The sequence below is a fragment of the Trichomycterus rosablanca genome, chromosome 14 (genome assembly GCF_030014385.1).
Source record: "Trichomycterus rosablanca isolate fTriRos1 chromosome 14, fTriRos1.hap1, whole genome shotgun sequence".
In the NCBI taxonomy this organism is placed as follows: domain Eukaryota; kingdom Metazoa; phylum Chordata; class Actinopteri; order Siluriformes; family Trichomycteridae; genus Trichomycterus; species Trichomycterus rosablanca.
The window spans coordinates 33,844,302-33,859,826 of record NC_086001.1 but is presented as its reverse complement, the minus strand read 5'-3'; the positions used below and the strand labels follow the sequence as shown (position 1 = coordinate 33,859,826).

General features: G+C 40.1%; 8 non-coding genes and 1 pseudogene across 8 annotated transcripts; 2 read left to right on the top strand and 7 right to left on the bottom strand.

The window, feature by feature from the left end:
• The window catches only part of LOC134326726 (zinc finger protein 850-like), a 75,571-nt pseudogene that overhangs the window by 37,282 nt on the left and 22,764 nt on the right, over window positions 1-15,525 (top strand).
• On the bottom strand, window positions 5,721-5,794 carry trnaa-ugc (transfer RNA alanine (anticodon UGC)). The gene has a single exon. It is a non-coding gene; the product is annotated as a tRNA-Ala (tRNA).
• Window positions 5,891-5,962, bottom strand: trnaa-cgc (transfer RNA alanine (anticodon CGC)). Its single transcript has one exon. It is a non-coding gene; the product is annotated as a tRNA-Ala (tRNA).
• Window positions 6,779-6,850, bottom strand: trnaa-ugc (transfer RNA alanine (anticodon UGC)). The gene has a single exon. It is a non-coding gene; the product is annotated as a tRNA-Ala (tRNA).
• trnaa-cgc (transfer RNA alanine (anticodon CGC)) lies at window positions 7,613-7,684 on the bottom strand. The gene has a single exon. It is a non-coding gene; the product is annotated as a tRNA-Ala (tRNA).
• trnaa-ugc (transfer RNA alanine (anticodon UGC)) lies at window positions 8,128-8,199 on the bottom strand. Its single transcript has one exon. It is a non-coding gene; the product is annotated as a tRNA-Ala (tRNA).
• trnat-cgu (transfer RNA threonine (anticodon CGU)) lies at window positions 10,930-11,001 on the bottom strand. The gene has a single exon. It is a non-coding gene; the product is annotated as a tRNA-Thr (tRNA).
• Window positions 11,188-11,260, bottom strand: trnaa-ugc (transfer RNA alanine (anticodon UGC)). The gene has a single exon. It is a non-coding gene; the product is annotated as a tRNA-Ala (tRNA).
• Window positions 14,307-14,380, top strand: trnan-guu (transfer RNA asparagine (anticodon GUU)). Its single transcript has one exon. It is a non-coding gene; the product is annotated as a tRNA-Asn (tRNA).

The following is a 15,525-nucleotide window of genomic DNA, read 5'->3' as shown; positions in this document are numbered from 1 at the left end:
AATGTCTAATTTAACACATAGGGAATTTATCCATGTCTCACCCACTAACTCAGGAACCAACTCCAACCAACATCAAAGCTTATAAAGACAATTACACCTGTTTCAGGAGCAACAAACCAGAACCGATAAACAGGGGACATTTTTCAGAAGGGATGTGTGTATGAATGGGTGTCGCTAAAACACTGAATGAACTGCCAAAGGCAGCTCACTTGCGGCCCTGACGCTAACCTTCCTTACTCGCCGGCGCCACATTGGTGTCAGAAGTGGGATCGTGGTGTTTGGGTGGCTCTGATGGTTTGGTGAGCCAATATGCCCGGTCTGTCGGAGTGCGCTAGCCCAGGTGGCTGTAGGGGCAGGGTGCCCGGTCCAGCAGTGGGTGGAAGAGCGGCTCGGCAGTGTAATGGGGTGCGGTCCGGACATGGAGCCACCCAGTGGACGCTGGTGAGTGGGTCACCGGGACGGTTGACCATTAGGGAGGAAACAGTGTAGCGTCGCCACTGGGTCTGGCACGGGCTTCACCCAGAAAGCCTTGCGACAGTGGTGTCTAAGCTCACCGTGGCCGTGTATCCCGTTGTTGGGAGTGGGGTGGCTGCGGTGAGGGCTGGGTAAGTAGCTTATATGTTTGTCTGTTGTATGATTGTATGTGTGTATGAATGGGTTAAGTGGCTAGAAGGGATGTTTGGGCCATGGAAGGAAGTTATTACGAGTTTGGTGAGGTCAGTATGTGTAGGATTGATAATTTTAGTGATATGTTGTTGTTGTGGTATCCCGTGCATCAGGGTATTAATAGAAAAATTTGTGATAGAAGTAGTGTGTAGAGGAAGCAGAGGGGGGCAGGATCCACCAGTTATCCAGATGGTGTTGGCTGATTTGTCGAGATATCAGGTAGATGATGATGAGGAGGATACCCTTGAAGGTGGGCCGGAAGACCCACTTCGAGCAGTATAAGTGCTGCTAACTCTGCTTAATTAAAGGTAAAACCGACCAGACAAGATGAGGAGAGAGGACCAGCACTACTAATCACACACCGTGATGAAGGAAGGAGACTTGGAAGGACTGGCAGAGGCAGACACTGAGGGGACTGGAAGACCCACTCCAAGGGACAGAAGTGGCACTAACTGGACCTGCCTACAGGGAACTAAACACAGCAGAAAGCCCGACAAAACCGACTATGTGGAAGAAGAGTCCAGCGGAATCAACGGAGCGGAACAAGACGAGGGGGGAGAATTTAGTTAGACTAGGAGAAAAAAAAAAACATAAACATATAGTTCGCAGACACATAGACCATCTTTGAAAACACTAGTTAAGTGCAACACACATAGTTTAGCTACAAAACGCAAGGGGTTAGTTCAGGATTGTTTACAATGTATATATGTTTGGTACTCTGCTATTTTTAGGAAATGTTTGTGCTGCTGTGGAAACAGGTAAGGCCGACAGGGGAGAATCCATAAGACATTAGGAGTCATGCAGAGACACAGGAGCTATGGGCCCCTTCTGAATGTCTGCAGCTCCGTCTGGTGGAGGACAACCTGAACGTACTTCCTGTAGAAGCCACGCACCCATTGGTTTTATTTTATTTTTCTTCTCTTTTTGATTTCCTATTTTTTAAATTACTTTATTTTGATTTCCTGTTTTTATTATTTTTTGTTTGTTTGTTTGTTTCAGGGTTAGGAGCTGTTGCGATAGGTACGGTTCCTTTAGTTTAATTGGTAGCCTTTTTATTTTTAGAAACGTTTTATTGTATAAAATTCAGCCCAGTGGCCATGTAGTCAGAAGGGGTTAAATTGGGCGGTTGCTGACGGCTATCCTTATCTCCTGGGATCTAGAAACACCTAACCTATAGTTAAAAGTTATTGTGAAAGCATTAAGATGCTTTCAAGGGGGGAATGTTAGGTTTTTAACATAACATCATTATTAAACATAAATTACATCCAGACCACATGGTCTATTGTTCAAAATGACGCCGTGACCCGGATCCCCCCCCCCCCCTGACTCATACCGAAGGGGGGAGGCGGAGCCCAGGGGCTTTTTAGCACATTTCATTGGCTCCAACAGCAGCGGCGTAGGAGGAGCCTAGACTAGTTTAAAAAAAGGGATGGCGGGCTCAGGTCTGCCTCTTTCTTACGTGGTGTGTCTAGACTGCAGGAGTAAGGAGCGCCGGCCGGCTTAGCTCTGATATAGATTCACAGATTATTTTTACACTTAATAAAGTGTTTTAAAGAGTACTTTCTGGACTTCCTTCGACTGCTTTCTTCAGGACCTTTTGAACAAAAGATTTATCCTAACAGACTCTAGCCTCTCGATCCCCCGCTCCCCTGTTGTGAGCCACTTAGTACCCATTATCATGGTAATGACCCACAGCCTGTCTACACACAAACACCTCACACACATCATCCCCCTCTGCCCTAATTTTACAGACAGGCCTGAGTTACAGGTCTGTGAGAGCCAGAGATCTTGCTTGTTTGTGGGTGACCAAATACTTATTTTCCACCATACAAATAAATTCTTTAAAAATTCCTACAATGTGATTTCCTTTTTTTTTCCTTCTCATTTTGTCTCTCATAGTTGAAGTGTACCTATGATGAAAATTACAAACCTCTCTCATCTTTCTAAGTAGGAGAACTTGCACAATCAGTGGCTGACTAAATACTTTTTGACCCCACTGTATATGGCCAAGGGGATACCAGGGACATCATGTGCAGCGTAGATATTTATTTATACGCACACCTTTATGGCTTAAACAATGTGCGCATTGCTTTTCTGTTTAATACATGGTACTGGAATGCAACATACGGCAATTGATTTCACAACATACAGAGGTAGAAGTTCCTGCTGGTAATGTCCTGCTAACAGATAACAGACTGATATATCAGATGTCTTGTAATGCTGATGTATTCGCAAATCAGAGCTGTTTTGAGCTTATATTAGGTGGCATACAAACGTGTAAACAGGTATGGCACTTCTGTGCAATACATATGCAGCAGGCCTAATATTGCAGTTATATGGAAAGAAACCGTATAACTGCACGGAGTGTGGAAAGAGTTTTACTCAAAGTAGTGCCCTTAAAGTACACCAGCGTATTCACACAGGAGAGAAGCCGTATCACTGCTCAGAGAGTGGAAAGATTTTTGCTCATGAAAAGAATCTCAAACGGCATCAGCGTATTCACATAGAAAAACTACATCACTGTTAAGAGTGTGGGAAGTATTTTATTGCATATTATGTTCTCCAACAACACCAGCGCATTCACACAGGAGAGAAGTCATATCACCGTTCCTTGTCTGAGGAGAACTTTAGTGAAAGGAATATTCTTTAAGTACACCACACCAGCGCATTCACATAAGAGGATGACCCATATTGCTGCTTATAGTGCGGATGAAATTTTACTGGAAGCAGCATTTTTAATAGACACCAGTACGGTCACACAGAAGTTACTGTGACTGAAGTCATCTTGAAAAACACCAGCGCATTCAGAGGAGAAAATAAAATTATACTCCACTACTGCATGTACAGAAAAAGCTACAGTGGGGTCAAAAAGTATTTAGTCAGCCACTGATTGTGCAAGTTCTCCTACTTAGAAAGATGAGAGAGGTCTGTAATTTTCATCATAGGTACACTTCAACTATAAGAGACAAAATGAGAAAAAAAAATCCAGGAAATCACATTGTAGGATTTTTAAAGAATTTATTTGTAAATTATGGTGGAAAATAAGTATTTGGTCACCCACAAACAAGCAAGATTTCTGGCTCTCACACACCTGTAACTTCTTCTTTAAGAAGCTCTTCTGTCCTCCACTCGTTACCTGTATTAATGGCACCTGTTTGACCTCATTATCTGTATAAAAGACACCTGTCCACAGCCTCAAACAGTCAGACTCCAAACTCAACCATGGCCAAGACCAAAGAGCTGTCGAAGGACACCAGGAAGAAAACTGTAGACCTGCACCAGGCTGGGAAGAGTGAATCTACAATAGGCAAGCAGGTTGGTGTGAATAAATCAACTGTGGGAGCAATTGTAAGAAAATGGAAGACATACAAGACCATTGATAATCTCCCTTGTGGTCAAGATCTCATCCCGTGGGGTCAAAATGATCATGAGAACGGTGAGCAAAAATCCCAGAACTACACGGAGGGACCTGATGAATGACCTGCAGAGAGCTGGGACCAAAGTAACAAAGGCTACCATCAGTAAACACACTACGCCGAGAGGGACTCAAATCCTGCAGTGCCAGGCTTGTCCCCCTGCTTAAGCCAGTACATGTCCAGGCCTGTCTGAAGTTTGCCAGAGAGCTTATGGATGATCCAGAAGAGGATTGGGAGAATATCATGTGGTCAGATGAAACCAAAATGGAACTTTTTGGTAAAAATTCAACTCGTCGTATTTGGAGGAAGAAGAAGAACCCAAGAACACCATACCTACTGTGAAGCATGGGGGTGGAAACATCATGCTTTGGGGCTGTTTTTCTGCAAAGGGGACAGGACGACTGATCCGTGTTAAGGGAACAATGAACGGGGCCATGTATTGTGAGATTTTAAGCCAAAACCTCCTTCCATCAGTGAGAGCATTGAAGATGGAACGTGGCTGGGTCTTCCAGCATGACAATGATCCCAAACACACCGCTCGGGCAATGAAGGAGTGGCTCCATAAAAAGCATTTCAAGGTCCTGGAGTGGCCTAGCCAGTCTCCAGACCTCAACCCCATAGAAAATTTGTGGAGTCCGTGTTGCCCAGCGACAGCCCCAAAACATCACTGCTCTAGAGGAGATCTGCATGGAGGAATGGGCCAAAATACCAGCTACAGTGTGTGCAAACCTGGTGAAGACTTACAGGAAACGTTTCACCTCTGTCATTGCCAACAAAGGTTATGTTACAAAGTATTGAGTTGAACTTTTGTTATTGACCAAATACTTATTTTCCACCATAATTTACAAATAAATTCTTTAAAAATCCTACAATGTGATTTCCTGGATTTTTTTTCTCATTTTGTCTCTCATAGTTGAAGTGTACCTATGATGAAAACTACAGACCTCTCTCATCTTTCTAAGTAGGAGAACATGCACAATCAGTGGCTGACTAAATACTTTTTGACCACACTGTATTTATATAGGTTTTTTGTGTGTTCTCTAATCCCAGCTCCCTAACCATTAACTTAGCTTCGAGCTATCTCACCAATAAAATTCAACTAAGTTTAGGCATAGGCTCACATTTCTCACGCAGACACAGACTATATAAGCCTGCTTCATATACCTAATAAATTGGAAGACTTATTATAAGTGTTTTCTCATATTCAGTAAACGACACTGGAGTAGAAGATCTGAGCAGCAAGATTTTCTTCAAAAGAACTTGATGTTCTAACAGGGTCTGAAACAACTACCCGGATATTTAAATGGCTTAATCTAAGCTACAATCCCTGTGTAGCAGTAAGATGCTGCTGTGGAATTACAGCTTTGATGTATTAAGTTCTCTTGTGCTGTCCTATAGCCGTTGATCTTTCAGTCAGGTGAAGTTTACAAAAGAAAAAAACTTGTGATTGGGTCTTTAATGGCCAAGTGTATGTTTCAAGGAGCATTTTGTCTGTGACATTAAAAACAAAGCACGAATAAGACACACTCTGTGAATGAGCTGTGAGATTTGGTTTACGAGAGCGACGCCTTAGCCCATGGCCATGGCAGCACAGCAAAGAAAGGTCACACACTGAAATATGTCCCTGTGCAAAAGTAACAACTGGATGCAGGGGATTGAACCCTGGACCTCATACATGCAAAGCATGCACTCTACCACTGAGCTACATCCCCTTTTGTAACATGGCAGGATTGCTGTGGCTCGATAGCGCTATTGTAGAGAATAAGCCCGACAGGCAAGACATGGTCCCTAATTAAAAAGCTACTGAATGGAGATGCTGGGGCTTGAACCCAGGACCTTATACATGCGAAGCACACGCTCTACCATTGAGCTACATCCCCTACTTGTGCTTTTAGGGTAAACCTCCAACAGGTACGAGAGTCTTTGCAAAAAGAGAAGCAGAAAGAGGAGCAAGAATCTCTAACCTCTATCAAGTGAGGGATTGCAGATTTAACAGCACACTTGCATAGTCTTCTGTGGTAGCGGTTAAGAACTGGCTCTCTCAACCGGTTGGCTACAAAAGACATTAAACACTCGGTTAACAAGCTCCATCATGTCATGCAAGCCAATAGAAAGTCCAATCCAAAATTCATCTAACTCCTGTACCTTTGCTCAGTCAGCCGGGTGAAGTTTAAAACAGGCTTGTGATTGAGTCTGACTAAGTACATGGATATTTCAAGGGATTGTGACACTCTGGAGCTCATACAGGCACGGCATGCAGTACCTCTAAGCTGCCATCCCTATGTAGAGGAAATGTGCTGGTGTGGAAGCACAGCATTAATGTGGTAAATAAGACCTGCAAGGGAAAATAGGAAATGAGTTGTATTTCTTAAATTAGCCTAGGGGGAATGTGAACTAGAGCATATTGGTCATGTTTTAAAACGAGAGCATGCATGTTAAAGGCACGAACAGGGTTTGAATCCGTGATCTTCGGTTTACGAGACTGACGCCTCACCACTTGGCCATCGCGCCTCTCTAGGTAGCTGGCAGAAAGTTTAAAAAACGTTCTGTGTGAAAGTAACAACTGAAAGCTGAGCACATTCTTAAAGTTCAAGAGTAACAAGCAGAACGCCAGCTTGATAGTGACCGTTCTTAAAGCCATAGGCTTTAGAAACACACTTGAAGATTTTTTCTAGCAGAGTGAAACATCAAGCTACTGGAGATGCAGGGGATTGAACCCTGGGCCTCATACATGCAAAGCATGCGCTCTACCACTGAGCTACATCCCCCGGAACTGGCGCCAATGCAACAGGTACAGGACTCTTTGCAAAAACAAAAAGAGACCCATGACCAGGTATCTTTAGCCTCTAGCAGGCAGGGGATTGAAAATTTAAAGGCACAATTGCAGAGTAATCTGTGGTAGCTGTTAAGAATAGGCTCTGCAAGCAAGTTGGCTCCAAAAACCATTAAACACTCTGTTAACAAGCTGCACCGTGTCAATAAAGCAAATGGAAAAGCTGGCCAAAAATGATCAAACCCCTGGCCCTTTTGCCCAATTAGTTAGGTAAAGATTAAAACTGATTTGTGAATGGGTCTGGATCAACTACCCGTATATTTGAACAGTTTAATCTAAGCTACAATCCCTGTGTAGCAGTAAGATGCTGCTGTGGAATTACAGCTTTGATGTGTTAGGTAAGTTCTCTTGTGCTGTCCTATAGCCGTTTATCTTTTTAGCCAGGTGAAGTTTACAAAAGAAAACACTTGTGATTGGGTCTTTAACGGCCAAGTGTATGTTTTAAGGAGCGTTTTGTCTGTAACTTCAAAAACAAAGCACGAATAAGACACACTCTGGGAATGAGCCGTGAGCTTTGGTTTCCTAGAGCGACGCCTTAGCCCAAGGCCATGGCAGCACAGCAAAGAAAGGTCACACACTGAAAAATGTCCCTGTGCACGAGTAAGCACTGGAATGTGTGCTTGAAAGTGCTAATTCTTAAAGCTATCGGGTGTGGAAGCAAACTTGAAGTTTGTTTCAAGTGAGTGAAACAACAAGCTGGAGATGCAGGGGATTGAACCCTGGATCTCATACATGCGAAGCATGCGCTCTACCACTGAGCTACATCACCCGGAAGAGATACCAATGCAACAGGTACAAGACTCTTTGCAAAAACAAAAAGAGACCCATGACCAGGTATCTCTAGCCTCTAGCAGGCAGGGGATTGAAAATTTAAAGGCACACTTGCAGAGTAATCTGTGGTAGCTGTTAAGAATTGGCTCTGCAAGCCAGTTGGCTCCAAAACACATTAAACACTCAATTAACAAGCTGCACCGTGTCAATAAAGCAAATGGAAAAGCTACTCAAAAATGACCAAACCCCTGGCCCTTTTGCCCAATTAGTTAGGTAAAGATTAAAACTGATTTGTGAATGGGTCTGGAACAACTACCCGAACTGAAAAATGTCCCTGTGCACGAGTAAGCACTGGAATGTGTGCTTGAAAGTGCTAATTCTTAAAGCTATCGGGTGTGGAAGCAAACTTGAAGTTTGTTTCAAGTGAGTGAAACAACAAGCTGGAGATGCAGGGGATTGAACCCTGGACCTCATACATGCAAAGCATGCACTCTGCCACTGAGCTACATCCCCTTTTCTGATACAGCTGGATTGCTGTGGCTCTATAGCTCTATTGTAGAGAATAAGAACGCCAGGTAAGACATGGTCCCTAATTAAAAGCTTCTGAATGGAGATGCTGGGGATTGAACCCAGGACCTCACACTATACATGCGAAGCACGCTCTCTACCACTGAGCTACATCCCCGACTCATGCTTCCCAGGGTAAACCTCCAGTGGTGTATAAAGTACCTGAAGGCCATACTTGAGTAAAAGTACAAGTATCTTACCAGAAATTTACTTAGATAGAAGAAAAAGTCACCTTTTAAAATATTACTTGAGTAAAAGTCTAAAAGTATCTGATGTTTAATGTACTTAAGTATTAAAAGTAATTTGATATTAAATTTACTTAAGTATTAAAAGTAGAAGTAAAAGTAAATGCTGTTAGTATAAACTGAAGCGGTCATTTAGAAAAATATAAGATTGTTCCTTTAAGCCTGTAAACCACCTTAACAAGCTTTTTTCTTCCTTCCATCTGAACATGATCTGTGCCAATTTGTGATTATAATCAGCTGTTCACATCACCTATTTGAAATCACGTCATTATTTAGTTGTTTTTTAACCTTATTATGAGGACTAAATTGCCCTGTTCCAACTTTTTTTAGAATGTGTTGTAGCTTAAAATGCATGTATGTGTATGTTAAGAATGAAGTTGACCAGACAAAACATGAAATATTTTGGGTTCATATAAGATGGAATAAGAGTCGATGTAAATGTAAGAAACACTGCATCTATTTTATTTGCATTTTCTATACTGTTCCATTTTTTTGATTTGGGTAGTACATTCCAGTTATAGATACTGTATATATCCCAATAACCTAAAACAACTGAATTTTGGCAGAATTAATTTTAAAGCAAAACTCAAGCAAGTTTAACTAAACGTGTAGCACTTTTAACCCTTTAATGATCTGCTCAACCATTAGTATAATCTAAATAGCTGGGTAAAATAAGCTGTATTTAAATAATCTTTTTTTGGCTGTATCTACTCCCTGATTGGCGTGTGTTAAACGTAAAAAACATTGGTATTCTTACTTTAAGAAAACACCATTTCTAACTTATGTGTCAACCTGAAGCAGCAGCTGAGAAATCATCCATAAAATTTTGAAAGTTGAGTTCTTGTTGAGACCATTAAAGGGTTAAAGACGTGCATGTTCCTCAGCACCATGAATGTTTCCTCTGTCAGTGTGTAATGATGTAAGGTACCCTGACACATTACCAACATGGACTGTAGTGTAAACACTCACCTGTTGTATTCTGGCACTGCTCACACTCACCAGTGGGGTCCTAAAAGGGTACTATTGGAAAACTCCTTAGCTTTACTTACCTGGGTGAGTCCATCCTCTGTAGAAGGGGAGGGGTGAAGAACCTGTAAAAGAGAAGAAATGTTAGATAAGCATATGCTGTAAATATTGGAAATGTTGTTACAGAATGGGTTTGAGTATTGTTTGTAACTCATAACATTTTGCCATATTTGATGCTCTGTCAACTAGATATTAATTTTTTATATATATTTTGTCTTTACCTGTATGAGGTATGGTATGATCCAGGGGAGGAGCTACCTGTTTAAATACAGCTCTGGAAAAGGTGTAGGGGGTTCTTTTTTCTGGAGAAGGGCTAAAAGCTATGCTAGGCCTGTGACTTGTAAACATCAATGAATGTGACTTAAGTGACTTTGCAGTCACAAGTCTGTTTCCTCTGGTGGTAGAGGTTGAGTTTTCTATTTTTTTTTTTCATAGCGCGCTTGTAAATATTTTGATTGTTGTGGCCAAAAATTAAGGTGACGGGAAAAAAAGAACAACTTCTGTGCTCCTGCTAATTCTTTTCAGTGCTTTCAAGCATTCGCCCTACATTACCCATAAAGAGTGCCCTTTTCTACTTGTTTTGTGGTAGTCTGAGAACACGCTTTATCACACAGTGTAATACAGAAGTTATCTAAGGAAATATTTGTCTGTAGGTGAGTTTTTAAAAATGATGGGACACATCATGTCTGCACTGAATTAATTACAAGCTAATGTAGTGAAGCGTTTTATTTGTGGTTCGGAAATGTAGTGGAGTAAAAGTGAAAGTTGCCGAATTTTTTTATACTCCAGTAAAGTACAGATACTCCAAAAAACTACTTAAGTACTGTAACGAAGTATTATTACTTCGTTACTATACACCACTGTAAACCTCCAACGGGTACGAGAGTCTTTGCAAAAAGAGAAGCAGAACCAGGAGCAGGAATCTCTAGCCTCTGTCAAGTGAGGGATTGCAGATTTAACAGCACACTTTAATAGTCTTCTGTGGTAGCTGTTAAGAACTGGCTCTCTGTACCGGTTGGCTCCAAAAGACATTAAACACTCGGTTAACAAGCTCCATCATGTCATGCAAGCCAATAGAGAGTCCAATCCAAAATACATCTAACTCCTGTACCTTTGCTCAGTCAGCTGGGTAAAGTTTAAAACGGGCTTGTGATTGAGTCTGACTAAGTACCTGAATATTTCAAGTGATTGTGACACTCTGGAGCTCATACAGGCACGGCATGCAGTACCTCTAAGCTGCCATCCCTATGTAGAGGAAATGTGCTGGTGTGGAAGCACAGCATTAATGTGGTAAATAAGACCTGCAAGATAAAATAGGAAAAGAGTTGTATTTCTTAAATTAGCCTAGAGGGAATGTGAACTAGAGCATATTGGTCATGTTTTAAAATGAGAGCATGCATGTTAAAGGCACGAACGGGGATTGAACCCGTGATCTTCGGTTTACGAGACCGACGCCTTACCACTTGGCCATCGCGCCTCTTTAGGTAGCTGGCAGAAAGCTGAAAAAACGTTCTTGTGCAAAAGTAACAACTGGAATCTGAGCACATTCTTAAAGTTCAAGAGCAACAAGCAGAACGCCAGCTTGATAGTGACCGTTCTTAAAGCCATAGGCGTTAGAAGCACACTTGAAGCTTTTTTCTAGCAGAGTGAAACAACAAGCTACAGGAGATGCAGGGGATTGAACCCTGGGCCTCATACATGCAAAGCATGCGCTCTACCACTGAGCTACATGCCCCGGAACTGGCACCAATGCAACAGGTACAGGACTCTTTGCAAAAACAAAAAGAGCCCCATGACCAGGTATCTTTAGCCTCTAGCAGGCAGGGGATTGAAAATTTAAAGGCACACTTGCAGAGTAATCTGTGGTAGCTGTTAAGAATTGGCTCTGCAAGCCAGTTGGCTCCAAAACACATTAAACACTCAGTTAACAAGCTGCACCGTGTCAATAAAGCAAATGGAAAGGCTGGCCAAAAGTGACCAAACCCCTGGCCCTTTTGCCCAATTAGTTAGGTAAATATTTAAACAGACAAGGGTGACCGCAGGTTAAAAACTATGTAGAGAAACAGATGGACTACAGGCAGTAATTGTAGAACTACAAAGTGCTTCTATATGGGAAGTTTTTCAGAATGAACTCAAGTTCATATGCGTGTGGCAGGCGAGCAAATACTTTTGGCAATATAGTGTATCATTGGGGGACAGTTTAGTTATGTTTAGTTAGTTTAGTTCAAGGTGCTTGCAGGCCATGTAAAAAAAAAAAATAGAGGAATGTTGTAATCTGTTCCACATAGTTTTCGCAGAGAAATCTTGTAAAAATAGCCAAAGGCAAAAACTTATTGTTTTTGAACATGTATTGTTCTTAAAACATGTATTGTTCTTAAAACATGTATTGTTCTTAAAACATGTATTGTTCTTAAAACGTATTGTTTTTAAAACATGTATTGTTCTTAAAAGGTCTGTCTCTAGACTTTTGCAAAAAAACATAATTTGCACTTATGGGCAATGAGAGGAGAAAACTTGCTTGTTGCATGTTGGAAGTGTTTTGTAACATTTGTTTAAATAAATGTTATTTGTGAACAAAAGTTGTAAGTTGATTCATTGTAAAGTTTAAAGAAACTGGGAAAACTTTTATTAGTCAACATGAAGTCTAGAAATGACGAACATAAGCACTGTTAACTTTAGACAATACGTTATGTGAATATAGCTGAAGTTGTATTGACTTGAAAGTGTGTTAAAATAGTGAGGAATTGTATGTTTATTTAACTAGATAGCTCATTTTCTAAAATAGATAAAATAAACATAGTAAGTTATTTTGACTCAGTGCATTAAGTTGAAACAATCAATAATCATTAGTTAAGCAACTTTTTTAACTTAACTTCTTGAGTTGTTACAACGGTTTTCTTCAAGTTGAGTTTACTCAGCTTTTAAAGGCAACTTTCGTTTCTGAGTTTAACCAACTTAAAATGTTTTACAGTGTATGTAACTTTACTAAAGCTTGTATTTAAATGAAAGGTTTACATTGCTGTCTTCAGGATTTCCTCTTTAGTGATATTTAATGTTAACAGCTTTGTGATTTGTGAGATAATTAAAATAAGTGAAATGTTTATTTTGTACTTTGGTTTTATATTATTTGTGCAAACATTTGTTTTATGCAACTTTAAACCTGTAATAAAAGATGAGAATTTTTAAATGTGTCTTTATTTGCTATAAGCAAAAGTTTTTAACAGGGACAAAAATGACAGTTTGTGTAGCAGGGCTGGACACGCCTCACTATTGAAGTGGAAGGTAAACCCACACTCCTGCAAGAATGGAAATAGTAAGTAAGTACAATGTTTTTATAAATCCATAAAACTACAAAGTACACAGATCTCACACTTGTCAAAGACCCAGGTCAGCAGTACCTGCTAGTTAGAGAAGGCTCACTTGTTTGTTAGTTTAAGTCCAAAAGTGGGTGTGGCCCATACGGGGATCAAACCCTCGACCTTGGCGTTATTAGCACCACGCTCTAACCAACTGAGCTAACCAGTCTGTGTACAAAAGGCAGGGCATATACCCACATACCCGATTCTACACTGACAGCCCTTCAGTTATGGACCTGCCACACAGAAACGATGGAGAGCTTTACTGTTGTTGAGCAGAACAGATCTTCGTGTGAGATGACTGAGGTTCATGTATTTTTCTTTTAAGAATAAATAAAAGCTGATGCTTTTAACCTCATACTTTCCTAATACTTTTATTCTACACAGTCTAAATTTCTTTTAGTCTTCTGCCATGTGCAGTACAAGAATTCACTAAATTACACAGCAGTTCTCTTTTTATTTATTTACTTATTATGCCATTGAAAAAAATTATTGTAACCATTTATAAAGGTCATGCCACGTTCATTAGATGAAATGAAGCCAGAATTAAATATAGTAGAAGAACAGGGTGGTATTCTTACCTTCAAAGATCAAATTACTCAAGTTAGAAAGTCCTAATACGCAGCGCATGCTCACCTGGCATTATTAGCACCACGCTCTAACCAACTCAGCTAACCGGCCAGTTAATCTATTCTCTGTAGATCGTTGTACATAATTCTACACTAACCCCATTCAACCAGCTGCATAGCAGCACAAAAACCATTAGAGAGTCTGCACATTTTTAGTGAAGATCAAAGCAAAACTTCTCAACGAGAAATCCTGACTTCAATCAATTTCTTTGAGGAATAACAGAAAAACTACATCACAACCTACAGCACTTACACCACAACAGCTGGTTTTAACTACTCTGTACATAAATAATCTGATAATGCAAATAATTACTGCCATCGAGACTGTAAAGATGAGTGGCTCCTAAACTGAATTTGGAAGTTATTGTGCCAGAAATGCAGCAGTTTCATGTTATTATAGTCCCAAAGAAGTCCAGCATCACATGTATGAATGACTACCGCCCCATCACTCTCACACCAATAGTGATAAAATGCTTTGAGAGATCTTAGCTCATATAAATAGCAGTCTTCTATAGCAGTCTAAAGAGCAGGTGGGTATAAGCCCTCTTATAACAAAAAACCTATACTGCTATACAAGCTGTACACTGACTACTTTAAGTTATATCCAAGTCTCATTTCTATTGTGTTGTCCCATGAAAAGATATAATCAAATATTTGCAGAAATGTGAGGGGTGCACTTACTTTTGTGAGATACTGTAAGGTAGCAACACTGAGTGTTATACTGTTTATTAGCCTGACATAAACATTAGCAAGTCATGTGACCCATGTGTACCATCCAATGAAAATGCTGCGTGCATGTCTCTGTGGCGCAATCGGTTAGCGCGTTCGGCTGTTAACTGAAAGGTTGGTGGTTCGAGCCCACCCAGGGACGAGTGTCTTTTATTGCACAACCATGTTGATCATAAACCTCAGTGTATATTATCTGGAAACAGATGCTCTTCATATAGAAATATGCTTTACATTTGCTGGATGGTAATAACTCTTAGTGAAGTCTAAATGAACAATTAAACCTCAATTCAGGTTGTGTTTTCAGTTCAATTGGGAAAAATATTAACAGTAGCCAGAGGTGGAAAGTAACGAATTACATTTACTCGTGTTACTGAAATTGAGTGGTTGTTTTGTGTACTTGTACTTTTAAAAGTAGATTTTACAACCAGTAATTTTACTTTTTAACATTAAGTATGTTTTGTACTAAGAATTGTAATTCGCTACATTTTAAATAACTTTCGTTAAAAAAAAAAACAAATACAGTGGTGTTCAGAAAAATATCAGTGATTTTAAAAAAGCGAATAAAGCACAAAATCATTATAATAACTTTTATTTCCATAAATGCAAATGCACTGAAAATACTACACTTTTAATTCTAAATCAAAACATTAACAAAATTTAGCCAGTTTGTGTTCATCCTTTACAAAAAGTTAAGAAAAATTAATATTAGGCTGTTCAAAAATAGCAGTGCCAGCATTTTTCTTCAAAAACTAAAAAAATGTGTGTATAAAAAAAAAATGTTTGAGGTTTCACTTTACTTTAAATTACTGAACTAATATTGAGTGGCATAATGATTGTTTCCGAGATCTGTGTTGCATGGAGTCGACCAACTTCTGGCACCTCTGAACAGGTATTCCAGTCCAGGATGATTAGACATTCCACAGTTCTTCTGCAATTTTGGGTTTTGCCTTAAAAAAAACACGTTTCAGACGTCAGAACACAAGTTCTCTCTGGGACTGAAGTCAGGGGATTATGCTGGCCACTCTATTACCTCAATTTTGTTTGTCTGTAACCAAGATGTTTTGGGTCATTGTCATGTTGAAACACCCATTTTAAGGACATTTCTTCTTCGACATAAGGCAACATGATCTCCTCAAGTATTCTGATATATTTAAACTCATCCATGATCCCTCGTATGTGATAAATAGACGTAACACCATGGTATGAAAACATCCCCATATCATAATTTTGTACCACCATGCTTTACTGTCTTCACAGTGAACTTTGGCTTGAATTCAGTGCTCAGGG